The sequence below is a fragment of the Callorhinus ursinus genome, unplaced genomic scaffold, assembly GCF_003265705.2.
Source record: "Callorhinus ursinus isolate GAN/ISIS: 27379988/994484 unplaced genomic scaffold, GSC_fseal_2.0 scaffold62, whole genome shotgun sequence".
Taxonomy (NCBI): Eukaryota; Metazoa; Chordata; class Mammalia; order Carnivora; family Otariidae; genus Callorhinus; species Callorhinus ursinus.
Genome location: NW_027397124.1, coordinates 6695158 through 6720129, shown reverse-complemented (window position 1 = coordinate 6720129; position 24972 = coordinate 6695158). Strand labels below are relative to the sequence as shown.

General features: G+C 37.4%; 1 pseudogene; it reads left to right on the top strand.

The window, feature by feature from the left end:
- Positions 1–9357: 9357 nt before the first annotated feature.
- LOC112834383 (E3 UFM1-protein ligase 1-like) lies at positions 9358–23262 on the top strand (annotated as a pseudogene).
- Positions 23263–24972: the final 1710 nt, after the last annotated feature.

The following is a 24972-nucleotide window of genomic DNA, read 5'->3' as shown; positions in this document are numbered from 1 at the left end:
CACTAATGTTGATATGGAAAAAGAATACAAGAACAACGGTGGATATTGTTTTCATTTTGCCAGTATAAGTTACAGTTAGGATGAATAACAAGATTATATATACTCTAGATGTGATACCAGAAAAAAATAATGCTTCGTACATTATAAAGTAATAGTACTTGGTCCTGTATCAATCAGCCATAATACATTTTTGACATAATATTTATTGTGATGTATATTTCCTGACATAAATATTAAACTATGAAGAATTTTTGGTGTGATTAAGAAAATGACTTACATAATTAGTCTTTGATAGGAAAATTTTAGAAATGAATTTAATAGAGTATTTGCAAATAAGAGTTATAATGTAGTAAATCCCTGCAGAATGGTATTTTATGCTTTTTGACAGCTTACTTTTGGGGCAGACAATAAGGTTGGATATTGGTCAATAGATCAGAATCCATAATGTCAGTTTATGGACAAATTGAAGCTATTATTCCAGTTTTGATTAGGTAGTTTTAGAATGGTGCGTGGATGGATGAGTGAATGAATTTTGAGCCAAATCAGACATATAACAGGAGAATAGCAGATTGCTTCATTTAAGAGTGTCTTAGTACATCTCTTCCCCCAACCTTGATACTCTTCTGTCTTGGCTTTCTACCTCCTAGCCAGGAGGAAAGAGAATTAGACTTAAAAGGACACATCTTTTTCTGGGCAGAGAAGGCAAGTCAGAATGCATCTGGAAGGTTAATTGTGTTGTTACATTACAAAAGTTATTCAACATGACCAAAACAAAAGCAAACTTCTGATAATAAAAAAATTCTGTATAAAAAAATTACTTCTGTTTTTCTCTGCTGTTAAAGCTGGTGGTACTTCTTCTGTGGACTGGAAATCTTATCGTGTGTGTGTGTGTGTTTTTTTTTTAAGATTTGATTTATTTATTTATTTATTTATTTATTTATTTATTTATTCATTTATTTATTTATTTTAGAGAGTGAGAGAGAGTGCGCATGAGGAGGGGAGAAGCAGAAGTGGAGGGAGAGAGAATCTGAAGCAGATTCCGCACTGAGTACAGAGCCCAGTGCAAGGCTCCATCTCATGACTGAGAGATCATGACCTGAGCTGAAACCAGGAGTTGGACACTTAACTGACTGGGCCACCCAGGCACCCCAAGAAATCTTATTCTTAAAAGGGCTGGTATTCCCTGAAAATACAATGGCAAAATTAGGGGTGTCATTAGGCTCCCAAGTAATAGCTTCACAGAGATTTCTGGGAGTTCATTAAAATGATAATTATTCTCATATGTGCCCAAGTGAGTTAAGAGCAATATAGACCTATGTCAGAATGTAACTTCTGAGGTGATAAAACACTTGTTACTGTGTGGAGGAAACGTAGGTGAGACCTTATTTTGGGAGTTAGGGGGAGATGGCTTATATCTCTTTTAGGTGTTGTTACCCTAATGTACTTTGAGATTGTAGGATCCTGTTATATTATAAAAAAATATATCACATAATACTATAAAATGATAATTTAGTACCTATATAACCTCAATTTTGTTTCTATCTGAAAATATCTTCTAATGCCTCTTCAAGCTTATTTCTATTTTCTAGCCAAGTGATTTTTTTCTTAAAGTCCAAACTAAAAATGGAAAGTTGGCCCGATTTATTTGATTGTATATATATATATATATAGAATTTGATTTCCTTTAGTTTTCTCATCCTCTTGCTCCAATCCATTGGCATGTCCTGTGGGCTACTCTGCAGAGGCTAGCCCAGATGTGTGTGCTTCCCATGATCCCTACTGTTATGCCCTAGCTCAAGCTGCCATCATCTTACTCTTCTCCTTACTTCCAGTATTGATTTCCCCTTTCCACTTACCACAACAGTCTACTAGGACTGCCATAACATAATACCACAGACCAGGCAGCTTAGGCAACAGAAATTTTTTTTCTCATAGTTCTGAAGTCCAAGATCAAGTGCCATCAGGATTGGTTTCCAATGAGAGCTCTCTTCTTGGCTTGTAGGTGGCTGCCGTCTCACTCCATCCTCACATTTTGGGGGGAGAGAGAGAGAGAGAGAGAGAGAGAGAGAAAGAGATCTGGTGTTTTTCCCTCTTTTTATAAGGACAACAGTCCTATCAGTTTAGGGCCCCACTCTCATGACCTCATTTAATTTAATCCTAATTAGAGGGCCCTATCTCCAACTATAGTCACCTTGAGGGTTAGGGCTTCAATATATGAATTTGAGGGGGAACACAATTCAGTCCATAACAGATGAATCTTTAAAAAGTTAAAAGCAGATCATGTTTCTCCCTATTTAAAACTTCCCAATGGCTTCTCATCACTTTGAAAATAAAATTGAAACTCCTTACTTTGACTTTCAAAACTCTATGTAATCATGTCCCCTTGTCTACCCCTCTCACCCAGGGCTACATTGCACCACTCCAGGAGTCATGGTTCCTGCATGAGAGAATCAATAATGCAGAGACCCTCATCTGTACTCCTTTCAGTACATCTTGATGTATCATCAGGCATCCTCCCTGTTTGGTCACCTGCAGAGGCCGCTAGACCTTCCTCACCCTAAATTCAGTTCACATGTCCAAACAGATGATGCCACACACACACACACACACACACACACACACACACACACACACACACACATCCTAAGAAGGTATAACAGGGTTTATCACTTACCTATCTGAGATTTTGAGGGGAGCAGGACAAGCCTGTCAGGCAGATCTGAAGTGGCTTTCAAGAGCAAGGAAAGGAGATTGGCCTGGATTTTTTTATTATGGAAAGGGGTAAGGCTGCAGTAGCTAGGAAAGGGGCATGCCTTGTTTGAATCTCCTGCCAGCAACAAAGGAGGGAGTGCCCAGCTTTTGTTATCAGCTTGTCCAAATATCGAACACAAGGGAAGAAGGTGGAGTGAGGCTCTCATCAATCAAATACCAAAAATCAGTAAGAATTATACTTCCCTAGCTTCTTGTTCTTCAAGAGGTTTTGACTCTTTTTGGCCCTTTGCTCTTGCATATGATTTTAAGAATCATGTCAAATCCCATAAAAAGCCCTGTGAGGATTTTTATTAGAATTGCAATGAATCTATGTATGAGTTTGGAGAATCATTGACATCTTTAGGATATTGAGCCTTTCCATCCAAGAACAGTGTGTATCTATTTAAGTTTTCTTTAATATTTCAATAAAAATAAATAATTTTCTCCATTCAGGGTTTTTGTAATATTTACTCATGTGTGTGTTACATTTTTTGTTGCTTTTATAAAATTGTTTTATATGAAATTACATTCCTAACTAAATTATACCTTATCAGGTAAGATAATGCTCCTTATCAGGTTAAGGAAGTTGCCTTGTATTCCTAGTTTGCTAAGAATTTTTATCAAGGATAGGTGTGAACTTATCAAAACTGTTTTTTTGCATATTACTATACTTAGTACTTTTTTTGCTGAAAGCCAGACATGATGTACTGAGTAAAAAGAACTCTGGCAAATAGTCTTTTAGCAATATAGTGATAAAGTATAGGAGGAAAGGTGTTCTAGAGTCCTGTGATTAGATCTCAGCTTGTGACCCTGGGCTGTGAAATTTACAAGTAGTTCTCAGATTTCCCTTCCCATCTTAGAAGGGACAGGCTGGTTTGAGACGTCTGAAGGTGTGTATTTTTGCATCCCCTACTTGGAATAGTATAGGGGGGCTCAATTTGGATTTTTCTCTTGTCTCACATAGGAAGGCTAGAGCCAGGTGAAGTTGAATATTTCCCTTCCCCAGGTTGGTTAGGCTGAGATGAAATCCCCAAAAGGTTGGCCTTTGGTAAAATAGTTTCTTTTGAGGGCAGGCCTTATTATGAAAAATAAAATGCTCTGGTGTATTTCAAAATGATTATTTTTCCTTTCTCCCTGTCAGAAACAGGGAGTTTTTTCTTTCTCTTATATTCAGTATGGGAACTTGGTAGGGCTTCTGGAGGTAAAAAATCACCAGGGTGTGGGGGCCCCTTTGCTGACTGGGTCCCGATGGAGTTTTAAATTCTCAGACTTGTCCACACTGAGCCTCCAGCAATTCATCAATTATAGTTTAGATTTTTTTTGTACCCTGGTACTGGTTCTTGTGGATGTTTCTGCTCCAGTAAGTTGTGATTTTCTATATTCACCTATCTTTCTCTTCAGTTTTTGGGAGCAACAGTTTGGTGTGACCTCACTTTTCAGACAGATCTAAGAAGTGTTGTTGATTTTTTAGTTTGTCTATCTTTTACTTGTCATTAGATTGAGGCACTGACTTCCAAGTTCCTTATATGACAGACTGGAAAACAGAAGCTGTTTATGTATTTTGATGCCACTTTTTAGTTTGCTTAAACTTTAGAATTATTATACAAAATTTACCTTTATGTAGTGACTCGCTTTTGTCCCTAATGATACTTCCTGTTCTAGTGTATTTTGTCTAATGTTAGTATAGCCACCTCGGGTTTCTTTCTTTTTTAAAAAATTAATTAATTTTTAATTTTTTTTGAACAGTGTTATACTGGGATATAATTTTCCATTCTTTTATTTTCCATATTCCTGTGTCCCTGTATTTTAAGTATGTTACCCGTAGACAGCTGTATTTTTTTCGAACCTTGTTGTCTGTTTATTGACTGATGAGTTTAGTTAGTCCATAGGCATTTATTGTGATTAATTATATATTTAAACTTGTTTCTATTATTTTGTTTTTGTATTTCTTCTGCTCTTTTTACTTTTCCCCTTAAAAAATTGAGTATTTGTTCTTTGTTTTTAAATATAATTTGCTTTTATCTACTCTGGCATTTATATCCTATTTCTATTTTTTTAAGTTTACCCTTACAGTTTTGTCACATATATGTAATTTGCCAAAATCTAAACTTGCCCAAACCACACAAACTCTTTAACTTAGTTTATTCTTCTCCAACTTATACTCTTGTTACCCAGTATTTTAGGTCTCATTCTTATTTAACCCTACAAATGAACTCTTATCATTTTAGATAGGTGGCATTTATTTATAAAACATGTTTATTATTTTACTTATTCTACATTCCTGCTTGCACTTCAGAAATGCTATAATTTTCCATCTTTCATAATATAGACCTCTTGATAGAATTCTATCAGTGTTTGACTATCTGAAAGTATCTCTATTTTACCTTAATTCTGAAAGGATCATTTTGCTTAATTCTGGAGTATTATGATTATATTCTCTCAGCATTTTGAAGACATCCCACGGTATTCTAGTATCTGGTGTTACTACTGAAAAATTTGTTTGTCATATTTCCAATCCTTACTGATTGATTTGTTTTTCCTTGTCTTTCCATTTGTTTTAGATGGATTATATGGATGGATGTTTTAGATGGATCCATTATAACAGTTTTATGCATGAATTTTTCTTAAATTTATTCTCTTTTGGAATATATTGTATTTCTCAAATCTGTGGATTCATGTATTTTTATCAATTCTGGAAAATTCTCAACAACTTCTAGCCAAATAGTCTCTCTTTGTTATCCTTGTATGCCCCTTCCTTCTAATGAGATTTTTTAGATATACAATGGACATTCTCATTTCCATCCTCCATATTTCTTAATTTCTGTGGTAGAACTAGCCACTTGCTCCATTTTCTCACTTTCCCTTGTTATTAAGTTTGGTCTGAGTTCTGGCCAATGAGTTTAGATAAGGCAGTGTAATAAGCCCTTCCTGTACATAAAAATTTCCCATATAAAAACTAATAAACAAATATTGGCAAATTGAATTCAGTAATAAATAAAAAGTATAATATAATAAGTGACTATAGGGCGCCTGGGTGGCTCAGATGGTTAAGCATCTGCCTTTGGCTCAGGTCATGATCCCAGGGTTCTGAGATCGAGTCCCGCATCGGGCTCCCTGCTCAGCAGGGAGCCTGCTTCTCCTTCTGCCTCTCTCTCTCTCTCTCTCTGTCTCTCATGAATAAATAAATAAAATCTTAAAAAAAAAAGTGACTATAATGCACTATGGCTAAGTGGTATTTATACCAGAAATGCAAGGTTGGTTTTACATTTAAAAATCAGAGTAAAGAAGAAAAAAAATGTATGGTTATCTCAATAGATACAACAAACTACATCCAACATCATCCTTACGTGAAATATTGAATATGCCCCCCCCATTATAGAGCAAATCAAGAATGTAGACTATTAAAATTTCTATAAAACATTACCCTAAAAGTCCTATCCAGTGTAATTAGGCAAGATAATAAAATTTTGAAAACCTTGGGGACAAACTAGTTAAAGAAGTAGAATCTTGATAAGCTGCTCAAATTTGAGAAGAATTTGTATCAAAAACACCCTGATTTGTCTAGGTACACAGCATCATAGGCAGAGGCTTACAGAAGAAGCAAGGACATTATAGATAGACATCATAATAACCAGTTGGATTTCTATACACTAACAATGAACAATCTGAAAGGAAATTAAGAAAATTCCATTTATAATAGCATCAAAAAGAATAAAATATTTAAGTAAAAATCTAACCAAGGAAGTAAAAGTATTTTACACCAAAAACTATAAAATGTTGCTGAAAGAAATTAAAGACACAAATAAGTGGAAAAACATCCTATGGTCATGGAGTGGAAGACTTCATATGGTTAAGATGTCAGTACTACTCAAAGAAATCTACAGCTTCAGTTCAAACCCTATCAAAATCCCAATGATGTTGGGTTTGGGCAGGGGGAGGTTGTTGGTTTGTTTTGTTTTGTTTTTGTAGAAATTGAAAGATCTATTCTAAACTTTCATAGGGAATCTCAAGTGACCCTGAATCCCTAAAACGTCTTGAAAAAGAACAAAATTGGAGGACTTACACTTCCTGATTTCAAAACTTATTGCAAAGCTACAGTCATCAAAACAGTGGCATGAAGACAGACATATACAGCTATGGAATGGAATAAAGTCTGAAAATAAACCCTCACATATATGGTCGATTTATTTTTGACAAGAGTGCCATGAGCAGTGTATGGGGAAAGGAGAGTCTTTTCAGCAAATGTTGGGACAACTGGATATCCACATGCAAAAAAAAAAAAAAAATGAAGTTGGACCCTTACCTATACCATTTACAAACATTAACTCAAAGCAAATAAAGACCTAAATGTAAGACTAAATTCATAAAACTCTGAGAAGAAAACATAGGAGAAAACCTTCATGAAATCATATTTGGCAATGATTTCTTGAAATGATAACCAAAGCATAGGCAACAACAACAATCCAGATAAATTGGACCTCATCAAAATTAAAAAAAAAAACACAACTTTTATGCATCATAGGACAGTATCAACAGAGTGAAAAGGCATCCCACAGAATGTGAAAAAAAAATTTGCAAACCATATATGTGATAAAGATTTCATATGCAGATCATATAAAGAACTGCTACAACTGCTACAGCTTAAGAAATGGGCAAAGCACTTGAATGTACATTTCTCCAAAGAAGTTATGCAAATTTTCAATAGGCAGATAAAAAGATGCTCAACATCACTAGTCATTAAGGAAATGCAAATCAAAACCACAATGAGATACTACTTCAAACCCATTAGGATGGCTATTATATTTTTTAAAAAATGGGAAACATGTATTTGTAAGGATGTGGAGAAATTTGGTACAATGGTACGATGCTGGTGGGAATAGAAAATGGAATGGCACTATGGAAAAGAGTTTAGTGGTTTCTAAGAAAGTAAATATAAGATGATTATACCATATGACCAGCAATTCCATTCCTTGGTATATACTCAAAAGAAATGAAAACAGAGACTTAAACAGGTATTTGTATACCAATGTTTACAAAAGCATTATTCACAATAACCAAAAGGTCAGAACAATCAAGGTGTCCATGAATAGTTGAATGGACAAACCAAAAGTGATATATACATGCAATGAAATATTACTCAGTCTTAAAAGAAAAGAAATTATGATGTATGTTACAAGCATTATGCAAAGTAATATAAACCCAACACAAAAAGTCACATATTCTATGATTCTACCTATTGGCCTAAAATAGGCCAATTCATAGAGACAGAAAGAATAGAGATAATCAGGTGCTGGCTAAAACTAAAGATTGACATTACCAAGAGTTGACAAGAATGTAGAACAACTAAAACTCGCATATATTTTTGGTGTGAGTCTAAAATGATATAGCCCACTTTGGAAATCTAGTTGACAATATTAACTAAGGCCAAACATATGCTTAATCTATGACCCAGCTTCTACTGGGTCTATTCTAGGATATAGAGATCTAGAAAGATCTTTACTCTCACCATTACAACACATCAACAACAAGAAACTTGACAAATTTCAAGTTCACAACTTTTTTGAACTCATTAGAGAGTTGAGATTGAAGGACAACCAACTAGACCAAAATCTAAAGAGAAGCAAGTGCATGTAGGGAGAGACAAGATGTGAGCACTTGCCTATTAGAGGAAGATGCAACCAAACATCAGTAAGAAAAATTTAGCCAGAATTCTTAGAGTTGGTAGAGGCCAAGTGTGAGCTGGGGAGAGAACTTGGGTGTGCAGATACAAGGGAAAATTGTATCCATTTGTATACTTTTCTTCACAAACTTCATTAAGTGCTCACAGAAAGGATACATGAGAGTTCAGAGAATGAATCCCTCATTGTGTCAGCCTGGAGTGTGGGAATAGCAGCCAATGTGGGAATGGTTTAAAACCCCACCAAGATCTGTTCCCACTTAAACAGAACCCTAAACTACAGAGGAAAGAAGACAAATATTCACTCTTGGGATATTGATGAAACTTCACTGCAGCTGGGGAAAGGGAAAAGAAAAAAACATCTCCCCATTGGGAGGGCAGTAATACATGCGGGGCCCAAAACTTTAAGCTGTGGGGACAGAGAAGCACTGAGAAGACCATATCCCTTGACCCAGAGATATAGTGCATGCCTAAGACTGCAGCTTAATCAGAGCAACAGGGAATGCTTCTTCCCCTTAGACCTCTGCCACATGGCTAAAAAGTATCAAGTTACAAGTAATAGTGAAATATTGCTGGAAGAATTGTAAGAATATGGAGCAAGAGGTGCAGCCCAAAAGGATAGCTTAAAGTTGGAGGAAGAACAGACATTGGCAAATGATCCCCACCCTAAAAACAAAGTATTTATGGAAGAATTTGAAGACTATGGTGCACCACAAACCCTAAATCCAGCTCAATTGCTGACTAGATTGACTCAAAACCCCACACTAAAGGATTAGAGGAAGGAAAGTCACGTCCATTTCCAGGCATAAAAACAATTTATCTGAATCATTACTAATATAAGAAGAAAAACTACAAAGCATGTGGAAAAACAAGAAGTAAAAAACAACACACTGTCAATAAACAAAGTGAACAACAGACCAGATTCAGATATGACACAGATGTTGGAACTGCCAGACAGGTAATTTAAAATAACCATAATTGGAGTGAGCCCAAGATGGTGGAGCCGTAGGAGACCTTAATTTCGTCTGGTCCCAGGAATTAAACTTGACAACTATTAAATCATTCTAAACACTTGTAAACTCAACCTGAGATCTCAGAAAAGAATAGCTGCAACTCTACAAATAGGAAAGCAACCACCTTCTGCAAGGTAGGAGGTGCGGAAGTGAATCTGAGACAATATACGGGAAGATAGATTCCAGGGAGAGGGAGCCTCTGTAAGCCGGCTACCAGAAAGTGATATAGCAGGGGAACAAAAAATCGGAACTTTTAGAAGTCTGCTCTGGTAAGGGACATCCCTGCCTGAAAGGCGCTTGGGTGGTGAAGCAGGGCAGAATCTTAGGTGAGACAGTGTGGTCTCAGGATCCCTGGGGTCACAGGGAGACCAGAGGTGCCTGAGTATGGCAGAGTTCCCAGGCATCAGAGCAGGGAAGCCGGCTGCAATCATTGAGTCCAGGAGTGGGCTCTCAGCTTGGTTGCCATATACTGTGAGAGACCAACCCCCCTTCCTCCTTGGGGAGAAGTGGCATGGGTGCATGCTGTAGGAGTTTGTAAGCTTTGGAGACTCAAAACAGGGTTGTATGCCTGAGTTAGAAGTGCTCGATCACAGGCTGGGTGAGTATGGAGGGCAGAGGAGACCAGGGAGACAGGAGTGATTGACTGCTTTTCCCTGAGGGTGCACTAAAGAATGGGACCCTGAGCTTTTGGCTCCAGGGCTGGAGATTGGGAGGTCACCATTTTCATTCCCATCCTCTAAAGCTGTACAGAAAGCCTTCAGGGAACAAAAGCCACATAGAACAATCTAAGGCAGCTTACTTAGCCTGGTCCCCTGGCAAGGGCAGTGCAAATCTGCCTGGGGCGAAGACACCTGAGAATTGGTGCAATAGGCCTATCCCCAGAAGATCGGCAAGAACATCGGCTAAGAACAAGTTTACTGATCACAGAGAACTGTAAAACTCTGGCACTAAGGGAAAATAGTATATAGAATTCATGGTTCTTTCCCCCATGATTCCTTAGTTTTTAAATCTTATTTTTTTTCTCTTTCCTTTTTCAACAAATTTCTTATTTTATCAACTCTTTATTTTTTAATTTTCATTTTTGCAGGTACATTCTGTGTTTTCATTGTATTTAATTTTATTTTTGTACATATATAAGTTTTTCTTTCTTTACAATTTTGGGATGCAGTTTTGTCTAACAGACCAAAAGACACCCAGAATCTAGTATATGGCTCTGTTCTCTTCACCTGTCTGATTATATTCTCTCTCTCTCTTTCTTTCTTTCTTTCTTTCTTTCTTTCTTTCTTTTTTGTTAAAGTCTTTTTTAGTTTTCCTCTTTACAGTTACATTCTATCCTTTCAATGTATTTAATTTTATTTTTGTATATATATAAGTTTTTCTTTCTCTACAATTCTGGGATGCAGTTTCTTCTAACAAACTGACCAAAATACACTCAGGATATAGTGGATTGCTTTATTCTGTTCCCCTGTCAGTTTATATTCCTTCATTTTTTTTTAAATTTTCATTTTTACAGTTACATGTTATCCCTTCACTGTATTTAATTTTATTTTTGTACATAAATAAGTTTTTCTTTCTTTACAATTTTGAGGTCTGGTTTTCTAACAAACAGACCAAAATACACACAGGATCCAGTGTATTGCTCTGTTCTGTTCACCTGTCTGATTATATTCTCTCTGTTTTTTTTTTTTAATTTTTTTTTCCAGTTTTGGGTCTTTTCTGATTTGCTTAGTGTATATTTCTCTGGGTTTGTTGTTGCCATTTTCATATTTTGTTCTCTCATTCATCTATTCTTCTCTGGACAGAATGACAAGATGGAAAAACTCACCTCAAAAAAGAGAACAAGAGACAGTACCAACTGCCAGGCACCTAATCAGTATGGATATAAGTAAAATGTCAGAACTAGAGTTCAGAATAACGATTATAAAGATACTAGCTGGACTTGGGAAAAAAGCATAGAAGACACTAGAGAACCCCATTTTGGAGAAATAAAAGAGCTAAAATCTAATCAAGTCAAAATAAAAAAGGTTACTAATGAGATGCAATAAATAATGGAGGCTCTAACTACTAGGATAAATAAGGGAGAAGAGAGAATTAGTGATATAGAAGACCAAATGGTGGAGAATAAAGAAGCTGAGAAAGATTGATAAACAACTACTGGACCACAAGGGGAGAATTCAAGAGATAAGTGATACCATAAAGCGAAACAATTTTAGAATAATTGGGATCCCAGAAGAAGAGGAAAAGGGGGAGGTAGAAGGTATATTGGAGCAAATTATAGAGGAGAACTTCCCTGATCTGGGGAAGGAAACAGACAATCCAGTCCAGGAGGCACAGAGAAGCCCCCTCAAAATCAGTAAAAATAGGTTAACACCCCGATATATAATAGTGAAACTTGCAAATCTCAGAGGCAAAGAGAAGAATCTGAAAGCAGCTCAGGCCAAGAGGTTCATAGCCTACAAGAGTAGAAACAGTAGACTGGCAGGAGACTTATCGACAGAGACCTGGCAGGCCAGAAAAGACTGGCATGATATATTCAGGGTGCTAAACGGGAAAAAATATGCAGCCAAGAGTACTTTATCCAGCTAGGCTGTCATTCAAAATAAGAGAGATAAAAAGCTTTCAGGACACAGAAACCAAAAGAATTTGTGATCACTAAACCAGCCCTGCAAGAAATATTAAATGAGATCCTTTAAGCGAAGAGAGAGCCCAAAAGTACAGAAACAGTGACTTTACAGGAAATACAATGGCACTAAATTCGTATCTTTCAATAGTTACTTTGAATGTAAATGGGCTAAATGCCCCAGTCAAAAGACACAGGGTATCAGATTGGATTAAAAAAGTAAGACCCATCGATATGCTGTCTGCAAGAGACTCATTTGAGACCCAAAGACACCTCTAGATTGAAAGTGAGGAGGTAGAAAACCATTTATCATGCTAATGGACATCAAAAGAAAGCTGGGGTGACAGTCCTTATATGAGAAAAACCAAAAAAAAATTTTTAAAGATTTTATCTATTTATCTGACACAGAGAGAGACAATGAGAGAGGGAATACAAACAGGGGTAGTGGGAGAGGGAGTAGCAGACTTCCTGCTGAGCAAGGAGCCCGATGCAGGGCTTGATCCTTGATCCCAGGACCCTGGGATCATGACCTGAGCCGAAGGCAGACGCTTAATGACTGAGCCACCCAGGCCCCTAGAAAACACAAATTTTAAACCAAAGACTGTAATAAGAGATGAGGAAGGACACTATATCATAACTAAAGGGTCTATCCAAAAAGAAGATCTACCAATTATAAATATTTGTGCCCCTAACACGGGAAGAGCCAATTATATAAACCAATTAATAACAAAATTAAAGAAACACATCAATAATAATACAATAATAGTATAGGGGAATTTAATCCCCCACTCACTGCAATGGACACATCATCTAAGCAGGAAACACATCAACAAGGAAACAAGGGCTTTGAATGACACACTGGACCAGATGGACTTCACAGATATATTCAGAGCATTCTGTCCTAAAGCAACAGAATACACATTCTTCTCGAGTACACATGGAAGGAACATTCTCCAGAATAGATCACATACTGGACCACAAATCAACCAGTACCAAAAGATTGGGATCATGCCCTGCAAATTTTCAGACCACAATGCTTTGAAAGTTAAACTCAATCACAAGAGGACATTTGGAAAGAACTCAAATACATGGAAGCTAAGGAGCATCCTACTAAAGAATGAATGGGTCAACCAGGAAATTAAGGAAGAATTTTAAAAACTTCATGGAAACAAAAGAAAATGAAAACACAACTGTTCAAAACCTTTGGGATGCAGCAAAGGCAGTCCTGTGAGGGAAGTATATAGCACTACAAGCCCTTCTCAAGAAACAAGAAAGATCTTAAATACACAAACTAACCTTATATCTAAAGATGCTGGAGAAAGAACAGCAAATAAAGCCTAAACCCAGCAGGAGAAGAGAATTAATAAAGATTAGAGCAGAAATCAATGAACCAAAAGAACAGTAGAACAGATCAACGAAACTAGGAGCTGGTTCTTTGAAAGAATTAATAAGACTGATAAACCCCTGTCCAGACTTATTCAAAACAAAAGAGAAAGGACCCAAATAAATAAAATCCTGAATGAAAGCGGAGAGATCACAACCAACACAGAAGAAATACAAACAATTATAAGAACATATTATGAGCAACTACATGCCAACAAATTAGGCAATCTGAGAGAAATGGATGCATTCCTAGAAATGTATAAACTTCCAAAACTGAATCAGAAAGAAGTAGAAAACCTGAACATACCAACCAACCCATAACCAGCAAGGAACTTGAAGCAGTAATCAAAAATCTCCCAACAAACAAGAGTCCAGGGCTGGATGGTTTCCCAGGAGAATTCTACCAAACATTTAAAGAAGAATTAATACCTATTCTTCTGAAGCTGTTTCAAAAAATAGAAATGGAAGGAAAATGTCCAAACTCTTTCTATAAGGCCAGCATTACCTTGATCACAAAAACAGACAAAGACCCCACCAAAAAGAAAAATTACAGATCAATAGCCCTGATGAACATGAATGCAAAAATTCTCACCAAGATTCCAGCCAATAGGATCCAACAGTACATTAAAAGGATTATTCACCACGACCAAGGGGAATTTATTCCTAGGCTTCAAGGGTGGTTCAACATCCACAAGTCAATCAATGTGATACAATACATTAATAAAAGAAAGGACAAGAACCATATGATTCTCTCAATAGATGCAGAAAAAGCTTCACAAAGTACAACATCCTTTCTTGATTAAAACTCTTCACAGTGTAGGGATAGAGGGACATACCTCAATATCATAAAAGCCATTTATGAAAAGCACACAGCAGTATCATTCTCAATGAGGAAAAACTGAAAGGTTTTCCCTAAGGTCGGGAACATGGCAGGGATGTCCTCTATCACCATTGTTGTTCAACATAGTACTAGAAGTCCTGGCCTCAGCAATCAGAAAACAAAAAGAAATAACATGCCTCCAAATCAGCAAAGAAGTCAAATTCTCACTCTTCGCAGATGACATCATACTCTACATGGAAAACCCAAGAAAATCCACCCCCAAATCACTAGAACTCATACAGGAATTTAGCCAAGTGGCAGGATATAAAATCAATGCACAGAAATCAGTTGCATTTCTATACACTAACAATGACACAGAAGAAAGAGAAAATAAGGAGTCGATCCCAATTACAATTGCACCAAAAACCGTAAGATACCTAGGAATAAACCTAACCAAAGAGGCAAAGGATCTGTGCTCAGAAAACACTAGAACACTCATGAAAGAAACTGAGGAAGCCACAAAGAAATGGAAAAACGTTCCATGCTCATGGATTGGAAGAACAAATACTGTGAAAATGTCTATGCTACTTAAAGCAATCTACACATTAATGCAATCCCTATCAAAATACCATCAACTTTTTTTACAGAGCTGGAACAAATAATCCTAAAACTTGTATGGAACCATAAAAGACCCCAAATAGCCAAAGGAATGTTGAAAAAGAAAACCAAGCTGGTGGCATCACAATTCCAGACTTCATGCTATATTACAAAGCTGTCATCATCAAGACAGTATGGTACTGGCACAAAAACAGACACATAGATCAATGGAACAGAATAGAGAACCCAGAAATGGACCCTCAAATCTAATCTTCAACAAAGCCAGGAAAGAACATCCGGTGGAAAAAAAGGCAGTCTCTTCAACAAATGGTGTGGGGAAAATTGGACAGCCACATGCAGAAGAATGAAACTGGACCATTTCCTTACACCATACAAAAAAATAGACTCAAAATGGATGAAAGACCTAAATGTGAGACAGGAATCCATCAAAATCCTGGAAGAGAACACAGGCACAACCACTTTGACCTCGGCCACAGCAACTTCTTGCTAGAAACATCGCCAAAGGCAAGGGAAGCAAGGGCAAAAATGAACTATTGGGACTTTTGCACAGCAAAGGAAACAGCCAACAAATGCAAAAGACAACTGACAGAATGGGAGAAGATATTTGCAAATGACATATCAGATAAAGGGTTAGTATCCAAAAATCTATAAAGAACTTATCAAACTCAACACCCAAAGAACAAATAATCCAATCAAGAAATGGGCAGAAGATGTGAACAGACATTTTTCCAAAGAAGACATCCAAATGGCCAACAGACACATGAAAAAATGTTCAACATCACCTGACATCAGGGAAATACAAATCAAAGCCACAATGAGATACCACCTCACACCTGTCAGAATGGCTAAAATTAACCACTCAGAAACAACAGATGTTGGTGAGGGTGCAGAGAAAGGGGAGCCCTCTTACTGTTGGTGGGAATGCAAACTGGTGTTGCCACTCTGGAAAACAGTATGCCAGTTCCTCAAAAAGTTGAAAATAGAGCTACCCTATGACCCAGCAATTGCACTACTAGGGATTTACCCCAAAGATACAAATGTAGTGATTGAAAGGGGCACTTGCACCACAATGTTTATAGCAGCAATGTCCACAATAGTCAAACTATGGAAATTGCCCAGATGTCCATCAACAGATGAATGAATAAAGAAGATGTGATATATATATATATATATATATATATATATATATATACACACACAATGGGATACTACTCAGCCATCAGAAAAATGAAACCTTACCATTTGAAATAATGTGGATGGAACTAGACTGTATTATGCTAAGTGCAATAAGTCAATCAGAGAAAGACAATTATTGTATGATCTTACTCATATGTGGAATTTAAGAAACAAAACGGAGAATCATAGGGAAAGAGAGGAAAAAATAAAACAAGACAAAATCAGAGTGGGAGACAAATCATAAGAGACTCTTAATCATAGAAAACAAATTGAGTTTTCCTGGAGGTGAGGGGGGTGGGGGATGAGGTAACTGAATGATAGACATTAAGGAGGGCATGTGATATAATGAGCACTGAGTATATATAAGAACTGATGAATGACTGATCTCTACCTCTGAAACTAATAATATTTCATATGTTAATTAATTGAATTTAAATTAAAAAAAATTAAAAAATAAATAAAATTAAGGAAATGAAGCAAGAGATTTAAAAATAAAATAAAATGACCATAATTTATATGTTGAAGGCTGAAAGGAAAAGGTTAACACCATTCAAGATCAGATGGACAATTTTATGAAAGAGCTACAATAAAAAAGAATTAAGTGAAAATGCTAAAAGTGAAAAAACAGTAAAAGAAATGAAGAAAACATTCAGTGGACTTGCCAATACACTTATGCAGCTAAGGAAAGAAGAGGTGAATATGAATATGGGTCAATAGAAATTATCCAAACTAAAACAAGAAGAGTGGAAAATAAAACAGAGCATTCAGAAGTTGTGGGACAGAAACAAACAATCTAAAATGTGTAACTGGAATGCAAGAAGGATGAGAGAAATATTTGGTTGAGAATTTTCTAAAATTAATAACAGATACAAATATCAGATCAAGAAGCTCAGAGAATATCAAGCAGGATAGATACCAACACACTACATACACACTCACTTGTGGCCTCTCATATTCAAACTGCTGAAAACCAAAGACAAAGAAAAAATTCTTAAAGACAGCTAGAGAAAAAAGATGCATTAGTATAGAGGACCAATGCAATGAATCCCAGGACTTCTCATCAGAAACCACTCCAGCTGGAAGACGATGGAATGGAAATCTTTAAAGTGCTCAAAGAAAAAAACCTGTTAACTCAAAATAATATACCTGTTAAGATACTTTTCAAAAAATATGATTCCTTAAAAGTCATTAAAATTGATAAACCAGCAAACCATGAAAAAAGGATAGAAGACACTAATCACCAATATCAGGAATGAAAGGGGCAATAGAATTCCATTGAGGGAATTCTACCAACAAGTCTATGCCCATAATTTTGACAATTCCTTGAAAGACACAATCTACCAAAATTTACTGAAGAAGCAATCGATAACCTGAATATCCTATCAAAGAAGTTGAATTCATAGTTAAAAACTTCCAGCAAAAAAGACTCCAGTCTAAGTGATTTAACTGGTGAATTCTTTAAATATTTAAGAAACAAAACACTTTCCTATTCATTATATGAGGCCAGCATTACCCTGATACTAAAACCAAAGTTGTTACAAATAAAGAAAGCTATAGACCAATATCCCTCGTAAACAGAAATGTAAAACCACTCAATAAAAATAAAACACAGCATGTCCAAGTGGGGTTTGTCCTGGGAATGCAAGGTTGATGCAACATTTAAAAAAATCAGTATAATTCATTGTATTAACAGACTGAAGAAAGAAACCAGATGATCATCTCAGTAGATGCAGAAAAAGCACTTGTCAAATTCAACATTCATTCATGATAAAAACTCTCAGCACACCAGGAATAGCATGGAATTTCCTTAACCTGATGAAGGGTATCTACAGAGGCTAATACCATCCTTAATAGTCAGAGACTGAATGCTTTTCCCATAAGACCTGACATGAGGCAAGGATATCCCCCTCTCACCATTAACTAGAAGTTTTCACCAGTACAATAAGGCAAGAAAAAGAAATAAAAGGCTTATAGATTAAAAGGGCAGTAATAGAACTCTCTATTCACAGATAATACAATTGTCTATATGCAAAATACAAAAAAATCTACAAAAAAAAGAACCCCTAGAATAAGTGAGTTTACCAAGAACACAGGATACAAGGTTGACATGTAAAAGTTACCTGTATTTCTCTATCCTAGCAATTGGAATCAAAATGTTCAGGGGATATATGCTGAAAACTACAAATACTGATGAAAGAAACCCAAAGAAAACATAAACAAATGGAGACATGGACCTTGTTCACGGATTGGGAGTCTCACCGTGTTACAAAGTCAGTTCTCCCCAATTTGACTGATAGATCCAATATAATCCCAGTCAAAATCCCATTAGGATTTTTTTTTTTGACAAGCTGACAGGCAAATAAATGGGAGGAGTCAAAACAATTCTAAAATCCAAGAAAAACTACTACTTCATTAAGACAGTGTTGTATTGATGAAAGGATAGGCAAATAGATCGATGGAACAGAATAGAGAGCCCAATATAGACCTATCTTTGAAAAAGATGCAAAAACAGTTAAAGAAAGGATAGTCTTTTCAACAAATGGGGCTCAAAAAATTGGATGTCCATATACAAAAAAAAAGCCCATAATTCATACCTCATACGAAAGTTAATTCAGAATGGATCATCAACCTAAATGTAAAACATAAAATTATAACAGTTCTAGAAGAAAGCATATAAGAAAATCTTTATGACTTTGAGTTAGGGAAAGAGTTCTTAGATAAGACAACAAAAACATGATCCACAGGAAAATAGGATGAATCAGACTTTAACAAAATTGAAAGCCACGCTATCAAGAGGAAGAAAAGACAAGCCACAGACTGGAAGAAATATTTGCAAATCCCAAATCTGACAGATAAATAGTATCCAGAATATATGAAGAACTCTCAAAACTCGACAATAAGAAAACAACTCATAAAACAAATTGGCAAAAGATTTGAATGGACTTTTCATCAAAGAAGGTATACACTTGCCAAGTAAGATGCTCAGCATCCGGAATCACTAGGGAAATGCAAACTTAAAAACATATTGATAACACTGCTCATTAATTGGAATGGTTTATTTTTTAGGCTGACGTGGTTAGTTCTTCAGCAGCTGGGTGAGTAGGGAAAGGACACCTGTGAGGAGATCTGGTGGTTGGTGGCTGCCGTCTCTTGGACGCAGCTTGCAGAGGTTGTCAGCGCGGAACTGCATTGAGATTGTGAATGAGTTGATTGCTCAGAAACAGCTAGAAGTAGTTCACATGCTTGATGGCAAGGAATATATTACTCCAGCACAAATTAGTGAAGAAATGAGAGATGAACTCTATGTCCGAGGTGGTCGAGTAAGCATTGTTGATCTGCAACAGGTGATCCATGTGGATCTGACTCATAGTGAAAATACAGCTGGTGACATTGTTAAATCAGAAAAGCATGTTCAGCTAGTGTTGGGACAGCTGGTAGATGAGAACTATTTGGATCAGTTAGCAAAAAAGGTAAATGATAAGTTGCAAGAAAGTGGTCAGGTCACCATGTCAGAACTGTGTAAAATCTATGATCTTCCTGGAAACTTTCTGACACAGGCACTAACTCCATGACTAGGTAGAATTAATGGACACATCAATCCTAATAACAGAGGAGTAATATTTATTGAAGCTTTTGTAGGTGCATCCGTGGACTATTCAGTGTTTTTACCTGGGTAGAGCAGTGAACTCTCTGATTTCAAAATATGATGTCAGGAACAGCTGTTCTACCCTCTGCTTGAGGAACTTGTTAACAGTGGACGCTTACGAGGCAGTGTGGTAGGTGAGAGACAGGCCACGGCAGTGTTTGTCCCTGACATTTACTCCAGAACAGAGAGTACTTGGGTGGAGTCCTTTTTCAGGCCGAACGGCCATCTAGAATTTGATGCTTTGTTCAGCTTGGATTCCCAGGTGCTACGAGCTACATAAAGAAAAGGTAAAAGACTACACAACTTTTGTTTTTTGAAAGCAGCTTGTATTGGTCATGGACCTGCGGATCACGAGAAAAACATCAGCAGAGGAAGCCATCAGCTCCGGAACATGGTTAATATTGCACCTCTGTTGCCCAGTCCTTTATCAGCTGAAGCAGCAGCAGCATCGCTTCCACAGGTGATGAGAGCCTTCAGCAAACTGGCTTTGGCGGTGGTCGTTAGTGACATCATTGTCATCAGCGGAAAACTTATAAATAACTGCACGAACTGGTCAGTGAATTGATGCACCGAAACACTGAAAAGGAAATGAAAAATAATCCTGTTCATTTAATCACCGAAGAAGATCTGAAACGGGTCTCCATTTTAGAAGGCATTAATATGGGCGCCTGGGTGGCTCAGTTGGTTAAGCGACTGCCTTTGGTTCAGGTCATGATCCCGGAGTCCCAGGATCGAGTCCCACATCGGGGCCCCTGCTCAGCGGGGAGTCTGCTTCTCCCTCTGACCCTCCCCCCTCTCATGCTCTCTGTCTCTCATTCTCTCTCTCAAATAAATAAATAAATAAATAAATAAAATCTTTAAAAAAAAAGAAGGCATTAATACAAGTAAAAGGGATAAAAAAGATGAATGAAGGAGAAAAGCAACAGAGGGCTGTGGAAGTGTGGGAGGAGATGGTGGGGGCAGGGCCAGAGGGTACAAAACTTAAAACATCTAGAAGAAAAGATAATGCTAGCGATGATGAGTCATCTCATACTGGTAAGAAGAAACCAGAGATCACTTTTATGTTCCAGGATGAGATTGAAGAATTTTTTTTAAGAAAACACGTACAAGATGCCCCTGAGTTTATTTCTGAACTTGCTGAGTACTTAATAAAATCTCTTAATAAAATTCATCTCAAGGTGGTATGTTCAGTGTTCATGTCTTCAACTTCTTCTACCTCTGGAACTAGTAGAAAGGTCAAGGACTTGCAAGAAGATTCTGCTCTTATTCTGCACCTCACACTGAGTCCTGTTTCAGTTCTCAACCTACAGTATCCTCCATGCAACCAGATGTGTCCCACAGATCACTGCTCTTCCAAATAGGAAAATCCCAGAGGATCAGAATATGCTTTTGGTAAAGTATCAAGGTTTAGATGTAAAGGATTTAGCTAGTTAAAATAAGAAGACTAGGCAAGGAGATGATCCCTGGAGTGATGAATTAGACAAAGAACAACAAGATATCACCAATGCTACTCATAAAGAGCTTCAAGAACTTTCTTCATCCATTAAAGACAGGCAGAGGCCTCGCTTCTGTGACCAGGGGCAGAGTCCCCATCCCAGATGGCAGTGCTCACTCATTCTTCAACAACCCTTTGTTGAGCACCTGCTGTGTGTTATGTATTTTATATAAAATTACCACCTCTCACGCTGCTCCTGAAATGAGCTCAAAGATCTACCCCTTTTAATATAATTCAATTCTTTAGTATATACCTTAGTAACATATATTATTACCATAGATCTGGCTTTTTTCTGTTAGGGCTTACCAGAATCTCAAGGCATGACCGAACACACTCTCATTCTATCGATGAGGAGAATGATGCAGGGCTATCAAAGAGGTGACTAAAATTTATAGGTGAAAGAAGAAAAAATAGATTCCACATGATTCTGTCACTTCTGTTTTACCAGTTCCTTCTCTGTGAAGCAGCTTGAGAACATGAGGGAGGCCTTTGTCCGTCAGAGCTGGAAATAATGTCTTGCAGCCCTGATTTTGGCTTTCTAATTAGTAATGCTATTTTAATCACCCCCTGCTGAATTTTTTTACATGGAACTGAAATTACAAGGGCTGTTTCTATTTCCTATACCTGTTTATATGCTGTTTTGCTCTGCTACTGTAGAATGCACAAGAGAAAGGTTTTTAATTTTATTGTTATTGCTATTATTTTGGTATCAGTACATTTCATTTCATTTTAAAATAACTGCAGTTTTGTTGATGAAGGTCTCCTATTCTTTCAAGGAGACCGAGAATGGAAAGCAGGCCAGCTAATTCTATCATTGACCTGCAGAGGGAGCTCAGTGGTTTTTTTTTTTTTTTTTTTTCTCCCTTGTTACTGGTTAATGTAGGAGATTTTAGAGCTGTGTATCCATCACACTGTGACTTATGAACTATATATTTTTAGAGAGTCAAGGTAGTTTTTGCTTCACCTATTGCTTCCCTATGTAATGGATTACCACCCTGGGAGTGGGCGTTAGCGCATAGCGGGGTTTTAGTCAAATGTGCTCCAGAGGCTTCCAGAGCTTCTGAAAGGCTCTGGAAAATCTCTCTTCTAGGGATAGGCCACAGGAAGTCTGGCTTGCAGAGACCTCAGTATTTTTGGGGTCTCTAAGAAAAGCCATTGCCCTTTCTGTATAGTTTGCCATCTGCCCTTTAAATTAGTTTTTAAAAATTATATGTGTAATACATGTTTGCTGTAGACAATTTTGAAAATTGAAAACACATTACAGAAGAAGAAAAAGAGTCACTCATAATATCCAAACCAAAGCTACCTCCTGTTAATGTAGTTCGTTCTAGTCTCGTTATAGAAGCCTTACTGCCTAAAACATTTTAGGCTGAGCAATTTTACTTGAAAAATCATGAGCATTTTCCCACTGAAATCCATGTCAGGAAAACTTCCTGAGCTGGGGAGGGTCAGGGCAAGAATGGCTTGGCATCCACAAGAAGATTCTGGAACTCAGCTTAACTGAAAATAAAAAACCTTCTCTCTCAGTGCCCTGAATTCAGCTGACGATCTGAGTTTGAGTGGTTTGCTCTAGGGATGCCTGTGGCTCAGTTTCCCAGCCTGTCCTACCCAGATGTTGGAAGTCCAGTTCTTGATCTTTATGCTGTCTGTATGATGGCAAAACACAGTGTTGGCCACAACCCTGAGGTTCCACGTGACATGGCAGGACACACCTAACTTTTGAGGCAACAGATGTTGCATTGGGAACTGTACATTGGACACAACCCACCACAACTGCCCATGGTGCCATACCGCCTGTCCACTCTTGTGTAGAGGAGGTAAGCAGGGTGGAGACCATACCGCTAGCACTCGCTAATGTCTCCAGGGAGAAAAATGTGAATTGTTCAAAAACTTGTTGCCCACACTTTTCTCAGGGAGGAGATATTTCTTTTCCTCAGGGAAACTAGAGGTTAGAAAAGAATTGAGCCTTGTGGTCTCCTGGTGAGAATTGAAGTACATGCAGAAGCCCCCCAGTCCCATGACAATTGTGACCTGTTGTCTGTTTGTCTTCTAGCTTTGAGTGAGTGGACCCTTAGACCACTGCGAGCAGGAGGCCTGGGTCTGATTTCCAGATGCCCGTTCATTTCTTTATATGAGAGAGAAATGGAGACAGGGAGACAGGGGTCAGCAAGGATCATGCTTCCTGATCCTTTAGCCCAGTTAAACACCATACAGGACTTGGCTTCATGGGGCTTCTTTCAGTATTTGCTGTGTAAGAAAACCAATTTTATTTTAGTTAAAATCACTTTATATGAATCCTTAATAATTATAGGGAACTACCCACCTCGCCCCCCCCACAAAAAACAAAAACAAAAACAAAAAACCAGAAAAGCAATAATCTACTCAGAGCTCAGTTTAGACCAATGTACAGGTTCTAAGAAAGTAGAGTTTATGATGATGTCAATGTTTTTAAATTGCTTAAATGAAATCAGTCAATAAATATAATAATATTAAAGGATAAATGTAGAACACAGGCCCAGGGAAAAGGAAAAAAAATCATTTAATACATTTTATTTGCATCTTCTCAGATCAATTTCTTGTTGAAATGCTTCCCTGCTTTACTAAGTGAGGTCTGCTGAGCATCTCAACAATTAAATAGACTAGAATTCATAACAGATAAAAAGCTAAACTCCATTTTCAGAGCAGCATTTTAATTCAAGGAAAAGCACACCTGTTGTAGAGTTTTGGATGCTCTTGATCTATCTACTGTTTTTGTAAGAACTGCTACAAGGTCCTAGATGAGCCTGAAAAGGTGAAAAAAAAGGGGATGCTCTCAGAATGTCCTCAGGTTTGCATCCAAAAAGGCTGAGGGTATTTCCTGAGGGTGTGGTTGAACCTGAAAGGGCTGTCAGCCTCCTTCAGACTTGGGTGACTTGGAGATGAAAAATGTGCTTTCAGCAGGAAGCATTTTCTAAACTTCCATTATACTGGATATTTCCATCCGAATGACACTGATAGTTCGCCGCTTAAAAAGTGAGACTAGAAAGTAATATTGTAGGTGAACAGTTCCAATGAGCCCCAGCCTTAATTTCATTTTAGTGAAGGAACGGATGTTGGAGAGTTTAATTAAAGACTGAGGAACTTAATTAAGAATCTAAATGAGTTGCAATCAAATAATTACTTGAACATTTGTTAGTATGCATGAGCTTATCTATGGATCAGAGAAGTCTTACTCTCAGACATAAAACTTTTATATCTTGCCAGAGGAGATTATGATTTTATCTATGTCAAAGGAACTTTATTGTTGTGATCTTTATTTAAAAAAAAAAAAAAAGGCACCAGAGGAGTGTATTGGAAGAGGCTTATTTAGTGGACTTCCTTGAATTCAAGGTTGCTTGACCTGAAAGATGGTGTCTGTCACATGATAGGAGTTCAATAAACATTTGTTGATGTATTTAATGAATTGCTATTGTCTCCCGCTGTGGGCTGTACACCTGGACCCATTTCCTCCCATGACATAAAGGAAATACCCATGTGACCCCCCCCCCCAAGTAATTTAGTGTCTTCTTGGATTAGATCAAGGGCAAGAGGCTAGGCAGCTGACCCAGGATAACAGCTGCCAAGAGACACAGCTGGACACACCGGGGGTTGACGGAAAAGAACCTGGCTAGCTTGGGTGCTGGGGAAGTGTGGCCGCAGGTTAGGAGGGACCAGGAAGCCTCAGAAACAAAGAAGCTTCCTACCAGGCAGGGCAGGCGGAAGATGTCTTCTCCTCCCCCCACCCACCCCATCAG